This window comes from Salvia splendens, chromosome 10 (genome assembly GCF_004379255.2).
Source record: "Salvia splendens isolate huo1 chromosome 10, SspV2, whole genome shotgun sequence".
Taxonomy (NCBI): domain Eukaryota; kingdom Viridiplantae; phylum Streptophyta; class Magnoliopsida; order Lamiales; family Lamiaceae; genus Salvia; species Salvia splendens.
The window spans coordinates 25,462,261-25,484,119 of NC_056041.1; the positions used below are offsets into that span (position 1 = coordinate 25,462,261).

Consider the following 21,859-nt stretch of genomic DNA (forward strand, 5'->3'; position numbering starts at 1 on the left):
CATAAACATTTCCGGAACAAAGTCCGTATTTAAAGATAACCCACATAAAAGTAGGGTAGAAAAGCCCACCTCGATTGCTTAGCTTTTAAAACAGTTCCCTTCAACCACACTTTCCTCGTAAAAGATCACCCTTTTTGAAAGATAAATAAATCATGATTAGAGTCAGGGTAGACGATGTTTAAACGACAATGCATGATTCCTACGTGGACGACTTCAACATCTAGCACGTTACACGAACACACACTTAACAACATCTCATAAGCCAAACACACAAAGACACGCCCGAAAACACACCCCGCACGCACCCGACACGCATACGACGTATACAAAACGCGCACACGACACACACACAACACTCAAACTCCTGGCATACCCTTACTGTGCAACGGCTCACTTGGCTCGGAAAAGGTTCGGAAAAAGCTCGGAAAAAAGGATCGGCGTCTCGGCCTGGCTCGGTGTCTCGGCCGCCTGGCTCGGCACCTCGGCCGACCGTCTCGGCCGCCTGGCTCGGCACCTCGGCCGACCGTCTCGGCCGCCTGGCTCGGCACCTCGGCCGCCTGGCTCGGCACCTCGGCCGACCGTCTCGGCCGCCTGGCTCGGCACCTCGGCCGCCTGGCTCGGCACAGCTCGGCACCTGTCTCGGCACAGCTCGGCACCTGTCTCGGCACAGCTCGGCACTTGTCTCGGCACAGCTCGGCACATGTCTCGGCACAGCTCGGCACATGTCTCGGCACAGCTCGGCACCTGTCTCGGCACAGCTCGGCACCTCGGCCGACCATCTCGGCCGTCCGGCTCGGCACCTCGGCCGACCGTCTCGGCCGCCTGTTCGGCACCTCGGCCGACCATCTCGGCCGCCTGGCTCGGCACCTCGGCCGCCTGGCTCGGCACCTCGGCCGACCACCTCGGCCGTCTGCTCGGCACCTAGTTTACACCCCTTTTCCTCTGACCCCCGATTCTCAAACCCTATACGACAAACACACCACGCATTCTACATCCCAAAACACACCCAAACACCTGGGATCATCCCTTCCAGACTCTCCACAAATCTGCCCTAGGCTGAACCCAACAACTCTCGGCCAACACACACGAAAACTCTCGAACCAAACACTGATTCCTCCGAGCCATCTCTTGGCCAAACACACCCACATACATCACAAAAGCACAACACTCAGAAACCCAACCATTGCACATGAAAACATCACCCAGAACACACCACACGCAGAACTGTGCAGTTTACTTGCAAAAATCATAGTAAAATCATACGACATCCAATGAAGCTGAAATTTACACACCACACGGAAGACACATCCAAGTTTATACGGTTAAAATTTCGTACCAAAAGGAGATCGTTTGCTCAGTCAAAACGGGGTCGGAACCCACTGTCAGTTACTAACAAAACATGCTCGACAACAACACATAATCACAAAACCTATTCAGCATCTAAACCTTCCCAAAACGTCCTACATGCATGTTTTTCGAATTAAACGAGAGTTGAGGCCTTGTATTACCTTTCCCGGATAGTTCAACGTAGTGTAAAAGCTTTACTTCCTCTTACGACTCCGATTCACGACGAAGGAGGGTATCACCTTGAGGAATCCAAGAAGATGATGAGAGGGAGTGAATGGAAGAAGGTAAAAACCGAGAGGGAGAAGGGAGGAAGCTTACCGGTGTTGAGATTGTGAGGGAGAAGAGAGAACCGATGATTGATTGTGATTGGGAAGGGAAAGATATCGGTTTTGTGGGAGTGGGGGGGGTTGAGAAGATCGTGGGGTGAGGGAGAGAACCGAGAGAGAGAGGGAGAGAGAGAGAGAGAGAGATATTTAATTTATTAATTAGGATATTAATTTGCTTTTCAAAAACCATAAACTAAAAAAATTCACACCCATAAATAATGTAAAACAAATAAAACATACCACACCATATCTTAAACAAGATATTCACAAAAAGCAAACACCCTTTAATTAAAAAAAACGGACATTACAGATCAATCAATTGGTTCAAATAGAACGTTCAAATATGAAGGGGAAATTAATTTGTCGACAAAATTCAATATTCAACAAAGTTCAACAGCAACAACCATATATAACAAATTAACCCTATGTTCAACAAAATTCAATATTTAACTATGTTCAATACCAAATTCAACAAAATTCAACTCCAAATTAGCCTAATTTTATAACCATCTATTATAAACCATATGTCGATATCCAACAAAATTACACTCAAAATAGCAATAATAAAGGAAATTAAGGGTAAAATATTACCTAATAACACTTAAAATGGGAATGGGAGTTGTTGGAGGTCCGATTGTTGTCGATTTTTGCCAGCTGGAAGGGAATAAACGTAGGCATATTCGCACGGGGAAGTGGAAGGGGGGGTTTCTGTGGCTTTTTTCGATATATGTATGGGAGTAAATATCTGCCACTTGTACCCAGAAAATAAAACATTCCATCTAAGGAAAAGATGCGAGCACCTCTCATGTGTTTAACTAATAACACATGTGGCTAATGCGTCTTTAAAGTATACACGCTTACGCCTCTTGCGTGTTTGCCTTAAATACAGAACCACATCGCCTCCCTTTGCGGCTGCTTCTACCCTCACTCCCACCGCGACTACCTTCATTTCTTCACTCTCGAGCCGGTGAAAATCGAACACAATCGGACATCTAGCAGCTCCCATTCCTATTTTAAGTGTTTTTAGGTAATATTTGACCCTTAATTTCGATTATTATTGTTATTTTGTGTATAATTTTGTTGATATAAATATATAGGGTTTATAATTATTGTCAACAGAATTAGGGTAATTTATTGTTGAATTTTGTTAACACAATTTCTCTAATCCACAAAAAAGTATTGAATTGTTGAATTGGTTATTGAACTTCGTTGAATATTGAATTTTGTTGAATTTAGTATTGAAATTTGCTCTGTTCCACATACGTTTTTTCAGAGTATATGATGTTTTATTGTACTTATTTAGTAGGATAGATGGTGTTTGTGAGTTTATATTGGAAGGGGAAAATTATTGGTTTGGGTGTTGCTTACGATCCCCCTCGTGCAAAATCATTTATTATATTGAATGAAAGGATACCTTATTATCAGCTACTTTCAATGATATGTGAAAAAATGGGAATTGATATGAATGCATATACGATTGATTTAACATGGAGGCATCTTGTAGCTTTTAGTGGAGTGATCAATTTATATAGCTACACCAGTGGATGACAATTTGTTGGAGTATATGTTTGCTGAAAATCCTCGTCAAATTGAACTGTTTATTAAATATACTCCTTTTACTCCACTGCAATTTGAACCACCTACCATTATCATGACGTTGGGACATCTATGAGGGACGAACATCATAGTTTTGATGTCGGGACATCTAGGAGGGATGATGAACATCATAGCTTTGGATTCAACACATTTGGGAGGTATGTTGTTGAACAACTAGATATACCAAATGTGACATTTAATGGATCTCATGGTTCTGATGGTTCTGATTGTCCCCTCCCCCCTCTAGACGACTCTCCGGATGTGTCAAATAATTTAGGTAGTTCTCAACCAAGTGATCCTGATTATAGTGAAGAATCATGTGAAGATTCTACAGACGATGAGACACTTGATATGATGGTTGAGAACTATGTACAATCATCTCTTCGTGGGGAACAACCTGTTCCCGACTATGTGCATGAAGGGTTATCATTATTTTGATCATTACCATGTGAAGGCCGAGGTTACGTTTCAGATAACCAAGGAGTGGGTGAAGAAGATGTGTGGTATTGGTATGAGGATAGTCTAAGACATATAGATATAGGAACGAAATTTGATAGCAAATTGCAATTGAAAACTGCTGTAACATTATGGTATGTGGGAACGGGTCGGATATATAGAGTTGTGGATAGTAAAACAAAAGGATGGCATGCAGTTTGTAATGACCCATTTGGTATGAAAGATTATGGCAAGAGACACGACCAACGATACCTATGTAATTGGGAGGTTAAAGCAATGTTTAAGAAACGTGATGGTAGCTGGTCCATCAACTCATGGGTTGATCGTCATTGTTGTAAGGGAGATCACAATTCAAGAGAACATGCTAATCTTACATCATCCATGATTGCTCTCTGTATTCGGAATCAAATTGAAAACGATGTTGAATTCAAGCCTTCTGTGGTAGTTACATATGTTAGTATAAATTTCATGTGAAAATTAGCTACAAGAAAGCATGGTATGCTTGCAAAAAAGCTATTGAGCTTGTATATGGCGGGTGGGAGGGGTCATTCAGACAACTCCCGCTACCTAACTGAGTTGTAGAGTCAAAATCCTGGAACAATTGTTGCGTAGTTCCATGACCATATATTGAGTCAAGATATTAAAAAGGTATTCCGCTACATATTTTGGGCATTTGGGGCAACTATACAGGCGTTCCAATTAACAAAGTCAGTTTTATCAGTTGATGGGACTCACCTGCATGGAAGACTAAAAGGTAAATTACTTGTTACTGTTGGTTATGATGCAAAAAAAATTGTTTGCATGTTGCTTTTGCTATTGTTGATGAAGAAACTACTGAGAGTTGGAATTGGTTTTTGAATCTTGTCACAGTGCATATTATAAAGCATGATAGGGAAGTGTGCATAATATCAGACAGACATCAAGGCATTAAAGCCATGCAGTCTAATGTGTGGAAAGATGTACCAGTAGGTTATCACCGATTCTGTTTAGTGCACGTCAGAGAGAATGTGTTACAAAGACACAAAGGCCTCAAAGTGAAGAAATGGATAATGGGTGAAGCAATTGAGGAGTAGAGATATTGGAGTGCAAGACGTTCATTAGAAAATGTGAGTTTAGAACTCTGAGGTAACTCGAAATCACCATTGATAGATCCCAGTGGACTATTGCATACGACGGATTTCGTCGATGTGGTGAGATATGTACTAACATGTCCAAGTGTTATAGCAATGTGTTTTTATCTACTAGGGAACTGCCAATTAGAGCTAATCATTGATATTACATTCTGGAGGACCATCAACTGGTTTGTTAATAGAACAACTGTAGCCCAACAATGTCAGACTCTTTGACACTGTGGGCTTGGAGCTTATTTCAGAAGAAAACGACCGTCGAGGGAGACGTCACAGTGTTAAGACTGCAAGCATAGAGCTTGGAACTTATGAGGTGCTAACCTATCACAGAGGTCCGGGTAAAGGCCATAATATACATGTAGTAAATTATCGTGATAAAAGATGCACATGTGGAAAGTGGCAGACCTGGAGAATGCCTTGCTCTCACGTTGTTGTGGTGTTGAGAGAGCGCAGTGATGACATGTTTAGTCATGTTGATTCCTGATACCATACATCTGTTTGGATTCACCAGTATGCAGATATGTTGTTTTAGATAATTCTTATTCTTATATTATTATCATGTCTTATGGTTGCAATTATATACAGATGTGTTGCGTCCATTGAGACACCAAGATTATTGGTATGAACCTAAATGGACATTGGAATGTTCGCCAGCACAGCTACTTCCTCGTTCACGTGGTCGGTACAGAAGAGGCAGGATACGCAACCAAATGGATGAGTGCGAAGAAGATGAGCCAAGAGCTCCTCCTTGATGCCGCCTTTGTGGAGAGACCAACCACAATAGAAGAAATTGCACTAGAGGACGTGTTGTGTAGTCATATTATGTTTGAGAATCATGTTTAAGACTTGACTTATTATGTTTGAGAATTGTGTTTAACACTTGACCTATTATGTTTGAGAATAGTATTTAACACTTGACCTATTACGTTTGAGAATTGTGTTTAACACTTGACTTATTATGTTTGAGAATTGTATTTAACACTTAATTTATTATGTTTGAGAATTGTGTTTAACACTTTACTTATTATGTTTAACCCTTGACTTATTATGTTTGAACACTTGACTTATTTTTCTTAATTTTGAATAACAATAGTCATTTAATATATACTATACTCAAGTTTACTAGGAAATAGTAATATAACTTTACATGTATAACAATTAATGGATACGATGTGAACAATATATTTGTTCCCAATTTGAATTAATATTTTAATATTTTTTTATTGAGTTTTTAATTTGTTTTAGTACTTTTTATTTAAAATAAGAGTTGGATTAACAACTAGAGTTTTGAGTATAGATGAGATCGGGTTTTCCATGTTTAGTTGGGCTTTTTTACCTTTTAGATTGATCGATTTGATAAAAAAAAACCCAATATTTTGTATTATACTCCCTCCGTCCATGAAAAATAGGGCTATTCTATTTTTATCCCTTATTTTATAAAAATGATAATAAATATTTCAAATGGATAGAAAGAAAAATAAGAGAGAGAATAATATAGAGAAGTCTCTTGTCTATATTATTTTCTCTCTTACTTTCTTTCTCACCACTTTAACTATTTATTATCATTTTTTTAAAATGAAGGATAAAAATAGAATAGCCCTGTTTTTCAACTTTATTCTCTCTTTACTTAACTCACCTAATACAATTTTGTTAATCTTTGTACCGAAAAGAAACGTCTCCATTACTATGAAACGGGGGGAGTATAAAAATATGAATCAAAGTTTGATATTCTAACCATAAATCAAAATTTCATACAACACAAATAAATAGAATCACTTAAAAAGATGACCAAGATGACCCATACTTAAATGTAAACACCTTTTATATCTAATTTATTCTCTCTCTTTTACTTTACTCCCTACTTCACACATAAAATAAAATTGCATAAATTCTCGTACCGCCCAATGAATGGATCATCTTCCTTACGACGGAGGGAGCAATTTATAAAGAAATCACATATAAAGAAATTTTTGGGTCAAATATCACTAGAGATTGCCATTAACCTGGCAAACAAGCACAGGCACGATACCACCTATTTTAACTAAATTTTCAGTTTAGATCAAGTAGCATAGTATCATCACCTCAAAAACACGAATTAATTTTATAATCATTAGAACTCCATATTCAAGTTCCTTAGGAGGGACATACACATCAAATAGAATCAACTAAAAACACAAATATCATCTAAATATCATTACTGACATTGAACTGGCTCAGTGAGTTTCTTGTCGTCACTCATCTGTTACATGCTCACACGTTCCCCAATTTACACTAGCATAGTATCATCCATCTTGAAGTGTATATACCAAATTCTCAATATAATTCATGATATCCTACCAATCTTAACTAGGTTAGTATAAATTCAGCCCTCAAATTCAAGTACGTGAGTCCTCTCAAATTCTGAACCCTTTCACCACAAATTCTTCAAAATACAAGACATACACATTTTAGAACATAGAATCGAAAACTAAATTAAAATTGACCTAAAATTAAAACCTCAAATTCAAAATGCATTTCAAAGGACTCATCCACTTAGACTCTCTTCTGAGATATTTTTCACAAAATGGAAACTGGTATACCAAAATAATCAAAAGCAATAGCAAAGGTGCAGAGCATTTTAGAACATAGAATCGGAAGCAAATACTCAAATTCATATAGAATTCAGTTATATATGAATACATAAATCTAGAACCAAACTAGAATGAAATATGTGAATACAAACATAAAACGGTAGAATTTGAAGTATAAAAAAGCACAATATTACAGTGTGTGAAAATTTTCCAACGCCGTCCATTCCGATAAGTGTGATGGCTCATCTCTTTCAATTTGAAATTGATAATATAATCTGACCATCATTCCATCTAAATAAATATAGAAAAAAATTAGGTTGGCCTACTTCTACTTCCTCCGGAGGGATATCTCTCAAGTTGAGAAAGAATTTGATCTTGGAATGCATTTTATAATTGCTGCGAATTCTTAAATACTCTCCTCGCTCCATAATAATAGAATCATTTTATCATTTTAGTACGTTCCATAGTAATAGAATCATTTCTTTTTTAATAAAAGTCAACACATTTCTCCACACCTATTTTACTCTCTCTTACTTTATTTCTCTACTTTTGTCATTTTCTATTTTATTCTCCATTTACTTAATTCACCTAATGAAATTTTTGTTAATCGCTATCTCAAAAAGAAACGCCTCAATTACTATAAAACGGAGGGAGTAGATTTTAGTTTCAAAGTGAAGAGGTCTATGAAATAATTGAGTCAAAAGTCCGTAAAAAAGCACTACAAATTCAGACATTGGAATCCACAGCATTGACCACAATAATGGAGGGGCAAAAAGCCGTGACTAGTGTCGGATGAAGGTTGGATATAATAATAGAGTAAATTTTTAATTTTATTTGATCATTTGAAGAGCCATTATAACTTCGTACGATCTTTCAAAAAAATTACTTCCTTCGTCAGCGAAATATTGTGCAGTTTTTCATTTCGGTCCATCCACAAAATATTATCCACTTTTTTTTCATTTTTGGTAAATGGTCTTTATTTTCCACTAACTCATTACACTCACATTTTATTTTAAAACTAATATATAAATGTGGGACCTACATTATACTAATTTTTTCCATTCAATTTTCTTCACATTTCTTAAAACTCGTGCCGAGTCAAACATGGATAATATTTTGCGGACGGATGGAGTATTTGAATTTATGAAGAAGAAGTAAGGAAAGAAAGTAAATATAATATGAAAACCATTTTTTATATTCCCTTTATTTCATAAGAATATACATTTTTCTTTTTTAATTCGACCCATAAAAATTTAACTGGAAAGTAAACAGAATGTAGAACCTATTTTTAATATTGTACTCCCTCTGTCCCTGAAATTTTGTCACATTTTTCTATTTCCGTCTGTCCCATAAACTTTGTCACGTTTCACTTTTTACCATTTTTTGTAGTAGACCTCACGTTTCACTAACTTATTAAACTCTCATTTTATTATAAAACTAATACTTGAAAAGCAAGACTTACATTCTACCAAATTTTTCAATTCACTTTCTATTACATTTCTTGGCAAAATGAATCTTTAAATGGTATACGGAAGGAGTAACAACCTAAAAAAATGAAATAAAGTAAATAATTCTGCAAATCGTGAATAATTCAAAATGGTAAAATGGGTGTTTAAATAGTGGACGGAGGGAGTAACAACCTAATGAGGAAACATTAGTTGTACTATCCATGCACTGGCATCATTCCCTCTTATCAATCTTTCATCATTTTCTCAAGAGCATGAACTTAGCAACGATGCTTGCTGGATTGCTGAATTAATACTTACCTGAAATATCATATCGATCACGTTTCTCCAAGGGTCTTCATTTCTTACAACGAATCATGTTTCTTGTCTTTGGTATCATTGTTAGAGTTTGTATACTAGAAATCACCTTTCGAGTGATTGAATACTGTAAAATTCTTTATTTTATTTTCCAATTGATGAAACCGATTATTTTTGTCATAATGTTGTTATGTTTTACATTTAATGGATGCTTATTGTATGTTTAAATGTATAAGTAACTTAACAAAGTCTAAGTCTTTGGTTTAGTAGACCGGTTGTGGGCGTCGCTCACTTTAAGGTAACACGGTCAGTTTTGAACAAAGAAAAATAAGAATTTCACTACCCAGATAGGCCTAGACTACCTATCGTGAAAGGTTGCAATGTCAGTCCACATATTTCTAAGCCTTACTGAAATAAGATTACATTGGCGTGGTAGAGTACTGAATTGGATCTAACAGCGAGACAAGTCTTTATGCTATCTACTGAAAGTCGAGGTCATGATAAATTATTTATTTCTTAATCAATGTACGTCAGCATTAAGCATACGGTATTGATTATACACTACTTTGACTTACCAAATGGTGCGGGTTTTTCGCAACCCAATAATCCCGGTATATTGGGTAGTGGTGATTAATATCTAGCGGTGCTAGGATTGCTATTATATTGAATCGTGCGCGAGGTGAGTCTCGTTTGATAACGTCCTCAAGAGGAGCTCGAAACAAGGCTTTATTATTCAGAACCTAGCTAGTTGGAGTTTGATTACTCTATGAATAATAAATAAGCGTTTCTTGCTAAGTCCACTCTTGGAATTAATAAGATGTTAATTAATTAATTGGCATTTCTATCTTGAACGCGGAAAATGAACGACAAACAAACGGAAACCCGGATTACATATAATTTCGGATTTGGATGGGCAGTGCAATATTAATTCTGTAGTGGCTGCTCGTAATATTTCAATATAAGCTTGTATTAAATTGTGGGTTCAATTTAATTAGTAAAAAGCTAATTGGGGGATGTCATATCCAAAACCTTCCATAGATCCCTGACTGGGTACAATATGTGACTTAATATAAATAGGAGAATAAAGGAGACAGAAAATACATTTAATTTTATTGCTAATTTTCGTCCCCCTCTCCTATACTGTGAGGGACGAAATCTTCCCTTCAGCTCTCCTCCGTGAGATAGAATTTTCGTCTTATTTATTTAAGTCCTAGTATTCTGGTGAGATCAGCCCACACTGATATCAGCATACACTCCGGGAACCAGTCAGAAGATTCGTGGTCTAGTACTCAACATCTTCACGTGGAGAAGGCGCGAGCTATCTTCAATTCTTTAGAGAATCCACAAGGTAAAATGGCTAATCCGTAGAAAACATGTTTTAGGTTTCAATTACACTAAAGCATGATTTAATTCAAGTTATGAGCATGATACATGTGATAATTGCACGAATAGAATTTGTCTAAATAATCTGCTAAATAGATCAAAATTATTATGTAATTGATTTATGTACGCTTCCGCTGCCAACCCCTTCAATCATCACATCTAAAATCAGTTGATGCGTGCTTCTCTAAAGAGCATGTTGACCTTTGAAGCTTCAATTCTGAAATTTGGATTTAAACGGCATTTATTCCCGCACATCAAGGTGAATTTGGAGCGGTGTATCGCATGCTCGCAGTATCTTTTAGTAGTACTTCATTAGTCCAACTCAGGATGTCCACATTTCCTTTTAATTTGCCTCACTCCAACTTTCTAAATTTGAAAATAAATTATTCTCTCAATTTTTCCCATTAAAATATTCAATTACTACTTTTTTTACTTATTCCACATAATAATTCCTAAAATCTCATGGCACTCAAGAATGTAGACATATATAGAGGGACAAAACGAGTACTTCCTCCGTTCCACAGTATTAGAGGCATTTCATTTTGAGCACTCGTTTTGAAAAAATGATAATAAATGGTTAAAGTAGAGAAAAAGTAAACTAAGATAGAGAATAATATAGAGAACAGTATTATCTACCATATTCTCTATCTTACTTTATTATTTCTCTACTTTAACCATTTATTATCATTTTTTCAAAACGAGTACTCCAAATGTCTATTACTTTGGAACGGATAGAGTAGTTTTTATTAAATTCTAGTTACCTCCGTCGATCATTCTTTAAATGCACGCCTTCTCAAAACGGACAATCCTCTACTATTTATTCTTCCTTTCTCCATAACTATCCACATAAGAAACTATAAAAAAAACACTGATACCAGGGGACAGAAAGTTTGGATAAAGAAACTTGAGCTCGTAACATCCTAATAAAAAATTAAAATTATTTCTGATAATATATATTCGGCAACAATTTTAAAGCCCCATAAGTATTCTTCCAAGGTTTTGCTGACATTAGTTAGAGGCATTTACCGGTGGCATCTCAAAGTTATGAGCGTCTCTATTTCCATACAGATTCAACCCGCCATTTACAGTTTCATAGATTGGATTATTTTGCCTCCGTCCACCTTCACCGTCCAACCCTTTCTCACTTCTGTGTTCACCTGCTCGCCCGATTCCAACACCTAGGTCAAGGCTAATCGAACTACTGCTATCATGCACCCTCGTCTTAGATGTTCCTGTATATCCCGTAGTCCCAGCCAGTTCGTGGCTGCTGTTTCGTGCAACTGGGACATCATGGTTGTGCTTCCCCTCGTACGTTGTTATAACAGCTTTTGGATCATAAGATGCCGTCTCCACATGCTTCCTCACCGGGCATCCAGCATTCGTGCACTTGTAGTAACTCCTGGATCACAAACCAACACACATGAGAAGATCTGTATGAGTGAACCCAGATCAACTTCATATAATAAGGAAAGGAATTGTTTAGGGGTTTTATTCTTATAGAAACCAATGTACTCCCTCTGTCCCACCGAAGATTACCCACTTTCTTTTTTAGTTTGTCACACTACACCCAAGATGAACCATTACTAAAAGTAGATACTCTTTTATCTCTACTTTATTCCCTCTCTCCACCTAACACACAAAATAAAAGTGCGTAAAATCTCGTAGCACCTCCTAAGGAAGGGGTCATCTTCCTTGGGACGGAGGGAGTACATTGATAGGAAGAGAAAATTAGTTAAATGACAACTGTGGCGCTGGCCAGAAAATATAGGCATAACAATCTGTCTCCACACAAGAGGAGAAAACCCTAAAATCAGTTGAGTTTTACAAAAGGTTACTGATTGCCTTACAACTGCTCAACACTATGAGCATTAATTACCAATTAACACAACATTTAAGTAAATAAGCATTTATAGGACAATTTTTAAAGAATGCAATACAATATCACTGTTTAAATTTTTTCTAGTTATAACTTTCCCAATTATGTAAGCAACATTTGGCCAACATGAAACACCAAAACTCTGCCATATATTGATGAGAAGACTTAGTGTTAACGTTATAAGAACTGGATATGTTGCAAGCAGAAAAGGTTAAAATGTGGTGTGATAATTGCATGTTCAATCAGTTCTGTTGCAAATGCATATTAGGATCAAGGCTATGTCATTTGCAAGAACTAATCCAAAACCAATATTACATAGAAAAAATGAAATCAAGACCAATATGTTGTTGTTCTAACTTTTAGGACAGTTTTAGACATGAACTAGAAAAAATAATTCCATAAACCTAAATGAATAGGCGAGATAAACTGTTCCTTGAGACCACATTTATTTTATGCCATTCCATATTTTATGGCTGAACTTTTATATCCTTCCACAAAACATCTTTAATGATGCATTTTTGTACACAAACTCAGCTCCATAGACTGCCTGAAAGCAAGCTTCAAAAATGAAATAACATTCTTCCTCCTAATACTATCAACGTAACTGACATAATGGCTGCTTCTAACTAAGAAACTTCCATTTTAACCCAGCACTCTCTTGTGAAGTTCTGAGGCTCCTTAAAACCAAAAAATCCTTGAACATATACACTAAACCAAATTCGTTAGTTTTCTGATAAGCTGAAGAATTTTAAGTTACATGTCATATCTCATTTCAGTTGATACATTTTCAATTAATATTAAACCTCGATGGTTTTCAAGAAATATCTGATGCAAGTTTTCTCATCAAAAGGCTTTTGTGTAGATGTGGCATTAAAATTATATACACACATGTATAATGTACAATATCATTATAGACACAAATATACGGAAACTATATCAGTCCATAATGGCATCAATGTTTTAAACCAATCTAGAAGAGGCGTCAATATACGGAAACTATATCAGTCCATTTTTAGATTGTTTTAGTCTTTCATTGTAAGGATCAATGTTAAAAAGAAATCTTGAAGAGGCATCAATATTTTACTTACCTAGGATTTGGGTTCCCACGGACTACTTTCTGGCCATACTTACGCCAGCGATATCCATCATCCAGTATATCGACCTCACTCACAGTCTGAACAACAACTCGTGGTTCACGGATGGGATTAACAACAGGTGTGACATCAATACCATCTTCAATTTTCCTGCTCAGATCAGTCACCAATATATACCTCATAACAGAATGATAAACAATTAAACATGCTGAAATTTTACAAAGGTGCATACCTCCGTTTGAAGATCAGATCATCATCTTCGGCATCATCATTTTGGCCCTGAAACTGTGAACCTGAACCATCTATTCCCTCCTCATTTGTTTGCTGAGGTGACAACATGGGAGAGCCACTTTTCTCCATATTATTGGTGTTCATCTTGTCTTCAACAACAGTTATTAAAATTGTATAAGTACTTCCAAATGTGATCTTATGGAATAACTAATTTTAGATAAGCAATGAAATTCAAAGATTGGAGCTTGGATATTTGAGGGAAGTTCTGTTGTCTTAACATGAGCATAACATGCAGGGGAGAAACAAATTCCAGATGACACTACCACTTTAAGGTAAAAGCTGTTAATCTTAATTACAGATTACCATTCTTCATTAATAGAATTACATCATTCAATAAGAAGAAAATCCAAGAAAGCAACCACATAAATCTCATAACAGAAAGAAAATCTAACTAAACACATACAATAGAATTTGGTCTTGAAATCAAATTCTTCTTAGGAATAACATACCCAAAAATCATCACAATATATAAACAAATAAACTGTTTGACATAACCACAAATAATAGACAGCAGTAAAGGAAAATTTTAACTCAGTGCGAAAACAAGCTTCCTCCACAAAAGATTACAGGCGGGGTCAGATGACTAAGATCAGAGAATTTCAATTCTTGACACTATGTGCACAGAAAACAGTTCGATATACATAGAGACTAGAGAGAGGGAGAAGCATAAGGTTTGGAAGGTATAAGTTTCACACAACACCGCATTTCAAATGTTCAAATAAAACCTAATAGAGTTAGGCCGGTTACCCTCTTGACCAGCCAATGATAAGCCCTTGTCCACTTTATCCTCTTGAATGGACATAAGAGCCCCAGGATTGTGCCAACGTGCACTCTGAGGCTTGGGATGATCATGTGAACCCTTGTACACAATTTCTGTAATATGGCCACTTGGAGATCGTTCAAATATTTTTTTCACCTCACAGTTTGGATATGTACATTTATAGTAACTTCGTGGAAGCTCACTTCCTTTAACCAGTTTCTGCCCATATTTTCTCCAGTTATACTCATCTTCTGATGTTCTTTAAGCAGAGACTGGCGAGCTGCTATCTTTATGTTCAGAAACTGACACTTGTGCACCTGTATTGTACTGTGGTCCTTGATATGATTCATCAATACTATCATAGACAGATGAATTCTGTTGAGCTACAGCATGAGATTGTTGTGCCTAAAAAGAGGGTGTAGCAGACTGAGAATATTGCTGATCTTGATGAGTGACTAGTCCGTTTTGATTTATTCCTGCAGGAACCTTTACCCCCCCCCCCCCCCAAAAAAAAGGTATCCAGTGAGATATGAAGACCTTGGATAACTAGAGGGAGGATCAGAACTCACTGATCCTAATAAATTGATCTTCACTCTGAATGTGTAACCTTTTTGACCATGTCAAACCATAGAAGCCAAACTATATTCATATGTTTGTGCACGAGACACATAAAAATAATTATCCTTAATCCATCAAAATATAGGGAAAAAAGGACACAAAGTCCTGAAATCTATCAAAAGATCGATCAGTTTTCGATTTGAAAGGCAAGTTCTACAATCATAAGTTCAACATGCACTTATGAAACATAATTTAAAATCATTTTGCAACCCATTCAATTGTTTGAGCACATGCGGCTTATTTTGAAAACTAAACCAAAAATAAGAGTTATCTTAAAACTTAAAGGAAAGTTTTGGTGCATTACCGAAATTCCTGCAGAAGATAATCCTGATGTGGAACTAACTCCAGTACGAAACCTAAACTCATAACCACTGGATGTTCTTTCATCTACAACATTACCACTGGTGGATTTTTTCTCAAATAGAATTGCTGCATTTTCAACATATGCTTGCATCAACTGAGGCTTGAAAAAGGAACCCGTGGTCGGAGAAGGCTCAGCCAGCAATGTAGCAGTAGTTCAATTAAATGAATTTTTAAACAACAGATGTATCAAATCTCCTTTACAACTCCACAGAAATGAAAACAAATTTGACATCTTAAATGTTCTCAATTTATAAATTCCAAAGTGCAAAATAAACAGCTATTTTCACTTCAAATGACAGTGTCAAATGCTTGATGCGACATGTAAGCTCAAACATTCTAATACAACATGAGTCTCCAGGGATCAAAACAGCAGAAAATCTTCAATTGCATAATTCAATTTGTTAAGAACACAGACTTGAAACCTATCACTCCTTCAAACAGCAGGAAGGTTAAAGCTGTGTATTGATTGAGCGGAAAGAGCGGTTAATAAGTAATTAGGGGACAAGTTGAAATTTAATTCCACATAATGAAACAGTATCAAAGTCGGTAGCGGATCCGAATTTGAATTTGCTGTGGTGCATTGATGAATTGAGTGAAGGTGAAAGGCGACCTTAATGTTGGAGAGAAGAACGGGAGAGTCGAGGAACGAGGTCGGACGGAGACCGGGAGGAATAGTAATGCAAGTAGACCTAGAAATCGGGAGCTTCGCCGGAGACATGAGGCGGTACCTAGCTCCGTTGGTGGATCCGCCGGCATCGGTCACGTGCGGGTAGGAATTGAGAGAGCGGTCTTCTTCCTCTCCCATACAAGGAAACACTACTCCTACAAATTAATGAGAGAACTCGGGAGAGAGTATTTCTATGTTATTCATTCCTCACTGCTGAGCTTTCTCCCGTTGCAATTTTCTCTTCAAAACCAACTGCATTGCCCCTTCGGGCTCTTCACTGAAAAAAACAAGGCAAGGGCACAATGGTAATTTCCAATAAATCGTATCATCATGACCGCTTATGTTCGACTTTATAGATTCGGATTTGCGTGTGTGAGCCAGCCAAATGGTTAAAGGCTTTGACTCATATTCGAGTCCTCGACCTTTATACTTAAGAGTAAAGGTCAATTTTGGTCATGTGACCAAGATATGAATTTGATCCAAAACTTTCATTTTTTAACGCCTATTTTATTTTTATATTGGCATTTATTTTTATGAATTGGCTGATTTTGACCAGGGTCTTTGACATGTGATGAAATAAAAAAAAAGTATTAGTACATTCATTAGTTTCAAGAAATGAAACTGCAAATTTGGGTACATAACTAAAAAAAATGGAAGCCGAACAGAATCTAAAAAGAGAATCCAGAAATTGGTTGGTTGCGGAATGGAAAAGAGAGATATTAGTGAGATTGGATATGATAGAAGAAGGGAAAAAGGCAATCATACAACATTTTACAGTTGGTGGTCTGAGTTAAGAATCTCAGCGTAACCTGTACCAATAGCATTAACTCCTACCCCACATTATTCAACTTCTCCACATAGTAAATCACGTTTTTTCTTCAATCAAGCCTCTTCTTTCTTCAATATAGATTAAATACAATAATCACCAGGCCAACCCACCTATGTATATGAAAAGTGTATAATAATAGTATAGTAACTAACAAACCAAACGAAATGAAGTAAATACACATAGTTTGAAGGACAACAAGACTACCTTCATATGTCATGTCACCATGATGCCCTATACAATCTATAGTCCTAACAAGATTAGGTGTAAATATAATACTCCCCTCCTATAAAATATTGTCCATGATTGACTCGCAGCATGTTTTAAGAAATGTGAAGAAAAATGAGAGGAAAAAGCTAATGGAATGTAGGATCCACATTTATATACTCCCTCCGTCCCACATTTATATACTCGCATGAGCGGCCTGAGGCCATGCCAGGATACCGTCCGGCCCAGCGTTGCGTGCTCCCGGGACGCGCCTAGTTGCGGTCTGGCCCAGCGTTGCAAGGTGTTCGGGCCGGACTCAGCCGCAATTCAATTTTTCTTTTTTATAATTTGAAATTATTTGCTTTTTGTATTTGAACCTTCATACTTGTTGTATTTCCGAGTTGAAGAGAGGAGTGGTTGACGAAAATGGAAGCATGAAAAAAGAATAAATAAGACAGTAAAGAAAATCAAGATTTGGTCATCATGCCAAAATCGTGATGATAAAAAATAAAGGCAGAAATGCCTTCCATTTATATCAACGGACACCAAAAGAATTGGGATGATGCATCATATCCACCATAATCTAAGGGCTAAATTCCACAAATGGACGTTATGGGGAAAGTTATCCGCCATTTGTACCCGGAAAAAAAACATTTCCCATCATGGGAAAGACGCAATAGCCTCTCGCGTGTTTAGTAAACACGCGTAGCCTCTCGCGTGTTTCATTTAAATACGCATTAGCCTCTCGCGTGTTTTATTTAAACACGCGACTCCCTCTCGCGTGTTTCATTTAGACACGCTACTCCCTGTCGCGTGTTTGCCTTGAATGAGAATACGAGGCAGAAGCCAGAGTTCTTCACTCCAGCGATCCCCCTCTCCCCCTCTCGACACGAAAATCGGCGAAATCAGCCTCCACCCGACAAAAATCGGAGTTAATCCAACACCTAGCTGCTCTCATTCCTCTTTTAAGTGTTGTTAGGTAAGTTTTTACGCTTAATTTCAGTTTTTGTTGGTTATAGATTAGGGTTCATGTTTTCGAATTTTTGGTTGAAATGTGATGAATTTGTTGAATTATTGAAATTGGTGTCGAATTTTGGTTGAATTATTGAAATTGGTTTCAAATATTTGGTGTTGGGATGAATTAATTGTGATGAATTTGTGAACTATTGAAATTGGTGGCAATTTTTTATTGAATTATTGAAATTGGTTTCGAATGCTTGGTATTGGGATGAATTTGTGATGAATGTTGTGTTTAATTACGATGAAATTGTGAATTATTGAAATTGGTGGCAAATTTTTGTTGAATTATTGAAATTGGTTTCGAATGTTTGGTGTTGTGTTGAATTGTGAATATTAGGATGTCGCGATATGGACCAGAAGATCCTTCAGTATTGCATTATCAGCACAGTCATATATCTCGCAAGGCGTGGGCAGGCGAGGAAACAACTCCTTTCAATATTCGGCGCTTTGAGGGTCATTTTTGGGAAATAGATAATCATCACAGACCAGTGATTGATTATGTATGCAGATTTGGTTTCGGTGGTGTTTTTTACTGCGGGAAGGCTCTAGATGTAGATCATTCTTTGATCACAGCTTGGGTCGAACGTTGGAGGCCAGAGACACATACATTCCATCTTCCCGTAGGGGAAACTACTATTACATTGCAGGACGTGCAAGTATTATGGGCTCTACGTGTAGATGGAGTACCCTTTACAGGAAGTGGTTATTGTGACTCTGGGTGGAGGAGTTTATGTGAAGAACTGTTGGGCTTTTATCCGTTCAAAGCGAGATGAAGGAAAACGGCATCTTGGCCTCGGATCTAATACATAAGATGGTGATTGAACCGTTACAAGATGGCCTGGAAGACGAAGCCTACATTCAACGGGCACGTATGATTGTGCTTGTGCTATTGGGAGGGTTGATATTACCCGACGAAGTAAGGAACGGACACGTATGATTGTGCTTGTGCTATTGAGGGTTGATGTACTGTTTAATTATTATAGGTGGATTGATCTGAGATGTACTGTTTATTTATTACAGGTGGATTGATCAATAAATAAAGTAAACTCTGTCGAATTTTTTTCTAACAATATTACTTAAGAATGTCATTTCAGTCTTAAACATGGTTCAAACACATAATAAAATTCAAGCCTCAATCACGATTCTCAAATATAATATGACTACACAACACGTCCTACAGTGCACTTTCTTCTATTGTGGTCGGTCTCTCCACAAAGGCGGCATCGAGGAGGAGCTCTTGGCGCATCTTCTTCGCGCTCATCCATTTGGTTGTGTATCATGCTTCTGTTGTATCGCCCATGTGAACGAGGAAGTAGCCGTGCTGGTGAACATTCCAACGTCCATTCAGGTTCATACCAATAATCTTGGTGTCTCATTGGACGAAACGCAACTGCATAAAATTGCAACCGTAAGACATGATAATAATGTAAGAATAAGAAGTATCTAAATAACATACATGCGTACTGGTGAATCCAGACATCTGTATGGTATCGGGAATCAACATGACTAAAGATGTCATCACTGCGTTCTCTCAGCACTGCAACAGCGTGAGAGCAAGGCATTCTCCAGGTCTGCCACTTTCCACATGAGCATCTCTTTTCACGATAATCCACAACATGTATATTATGGCCTCTACCCGGACCTCTGTGATAGGTTAGCACCTCATAAGTTCCTTGTGCTATGCTTGTAGTCCTAACATGATGACGTCACCCTCGACGGTCATTCTTCTGAAATAACTCCCAAGCCCACGGTGTCAAAGGCGTCTGACATTGTTTGGCTAGAGTCGTTCGAGTAACAAACCAGTTGATGGTCCGCCAGAATGTAATATCAATGATAGCTCTAATTGGGAGTTCTCTCGTAGATAACAACACATTGTTATAACACTCGGCCATGTTAGTAGACGTCTCACCCCATCAACGAAATTCATCATGTGCCATAGTCCACTGCGATCTATCTATGGTGGTTTCGAGGTACCTCAGAGCTTCTGGACTCACCTTTTCTAATTCACGCCTTGCAGTCCAATATCTCCGCTCCTCAGTTACCTCAGAGCTTCTTGATTTACTATCCATAACCTCATACATCCGACCTGTTCCCACATGCCATAATGTCATAGCAGTTTTCAACTGTAATTTGCTATCAAATTTCGTTCCCACGTCTATATGTCTCGGATTATCCTCATCCCAATACCACATATCTTCTTCACTCACTCCATGGTCTTCTGAAACGTAACCTCGGCTGCCTTCACATGGTAATGATCGAAAAAAGGGTAACCCTTCAGGCACATAGTCGGGAACAGGTTGCTCCCCACGAACAGCTGGTTGTACATAATTCTCAACCATCATTTCAAGTGTCTCGTCGTCTGTAGAATCTTCACATGATTCTGCACTATAATCAAGATCACTTGGTTGAGAACCATCGGAACCATCACAATCAGAACCATCTAAACCAGCTCAATTATCAGAACCATCTAAACCATCACAATTATCAGAACCATCTGAATCATCACAATTATCAGAACCATCACAATTATCAGAACCATCATAACCATCACATGTCACATTTGGTACATCTAGTTGTTCATCAACCTCCCTCCCAAATGTGTTGAATTCAGTGCTATGATATTCATCATCCCTCCTAGATGTCCCGACATCAAAACTATGATAATCATCTCTCCTAGACGTTCCAACATCATGCTGAGTGATAGGTGGTTCAAATTGCAACGCAGTAGTCACAGGAGTATATTCAATAAAAAGTTCAATTTGACGTGGATTTTCAGCAAACATATACTCCAACAAATTATCATCCACTGGTGTAGCTATATAATTCACCACTCCACTAAAAACCACAGGATGCCTCCATGTTAAATCAATCGTATGTGAATCCAAATCAATTCCAATTTTTTCACATATCATTGAAACTAGCTGATAATAAGATATCTTTTCATTCAATATAATAAATGATTTTGCACGAGGGGGATCATAAGCAACACCCAAACCTGGGAGCTGAATAATTTTCCCATCCCAATATAAACTCACAAACACCATCAAACCTGCAAAATAAGTACGACAAAACATCATATACTCTAAATTCAACCAAATTCAACAAAAAAATTTCAAACCATGAACCCTAAATCTTATACCCAACTAAAAATATACCAATAATAATCGAAACTAAGGGTAGAAAGTTACCTAACAACACTTCAAATTGGAATGAGAGCAGCTAAATGTCGGATTAGGGTTCGATTTTTGCTGGGTCGGAAGAATGGGGCGACGAAGGCAGAAGCAGCCTCCAATGGTTTTCGCGTTTTGGACTGATTTTGTATCCAAGGGAGACACGCTGATGTATAATTCAAGTGAAACACACGTGAGCAATTCGCTTGTATCAAGTAAAACACGCGTGAGCAATTCGCGTGTATCAAGTAAAACACGCGTGAGCAATTTGCGTGTATAAATTAAGACACGCATGAGCAAATCGCGTGTTTAATATTGATACACGCGTGAGCTTCTCGCGTCTTTCCCCTCTCTGGAAATTTTTTTTTTTCAGGTACAAACGACAGATACTAACTCCCC

The 21,859-nt window shown here is 37.6% G+C and overlaps 1 long non-coding RNA gene and 1 pseudogene across 1 annotated transcript; both read right to left on the reverse strand.

Annotated features, from left to right (window-relative positions):
• Positions 1–11,481: 11,481 nt before the first annotated feature.
• LOC121750173 lies at positions 11,482–16,494 on the reverse strand (annotated as a pseudogene).
• A 4,811-nt stretch (positions 16,495–21,305) lies between these two features.
• Positions 21,306–21,561, reverse strand: LOC121750177. The gene is made up of 2 exons (XR_006039830.1): positions 21,479–21,561; positions 21,306–21,339 (listed from the first exon to the last, which is right to left on the reverse strand). It is a non-coding gene; the product is annotated as an uncharacterized LOC121750177 (long non-coding RNA).
• Positions 21,562–21,859: the final 298 nt, after the last annotated feature.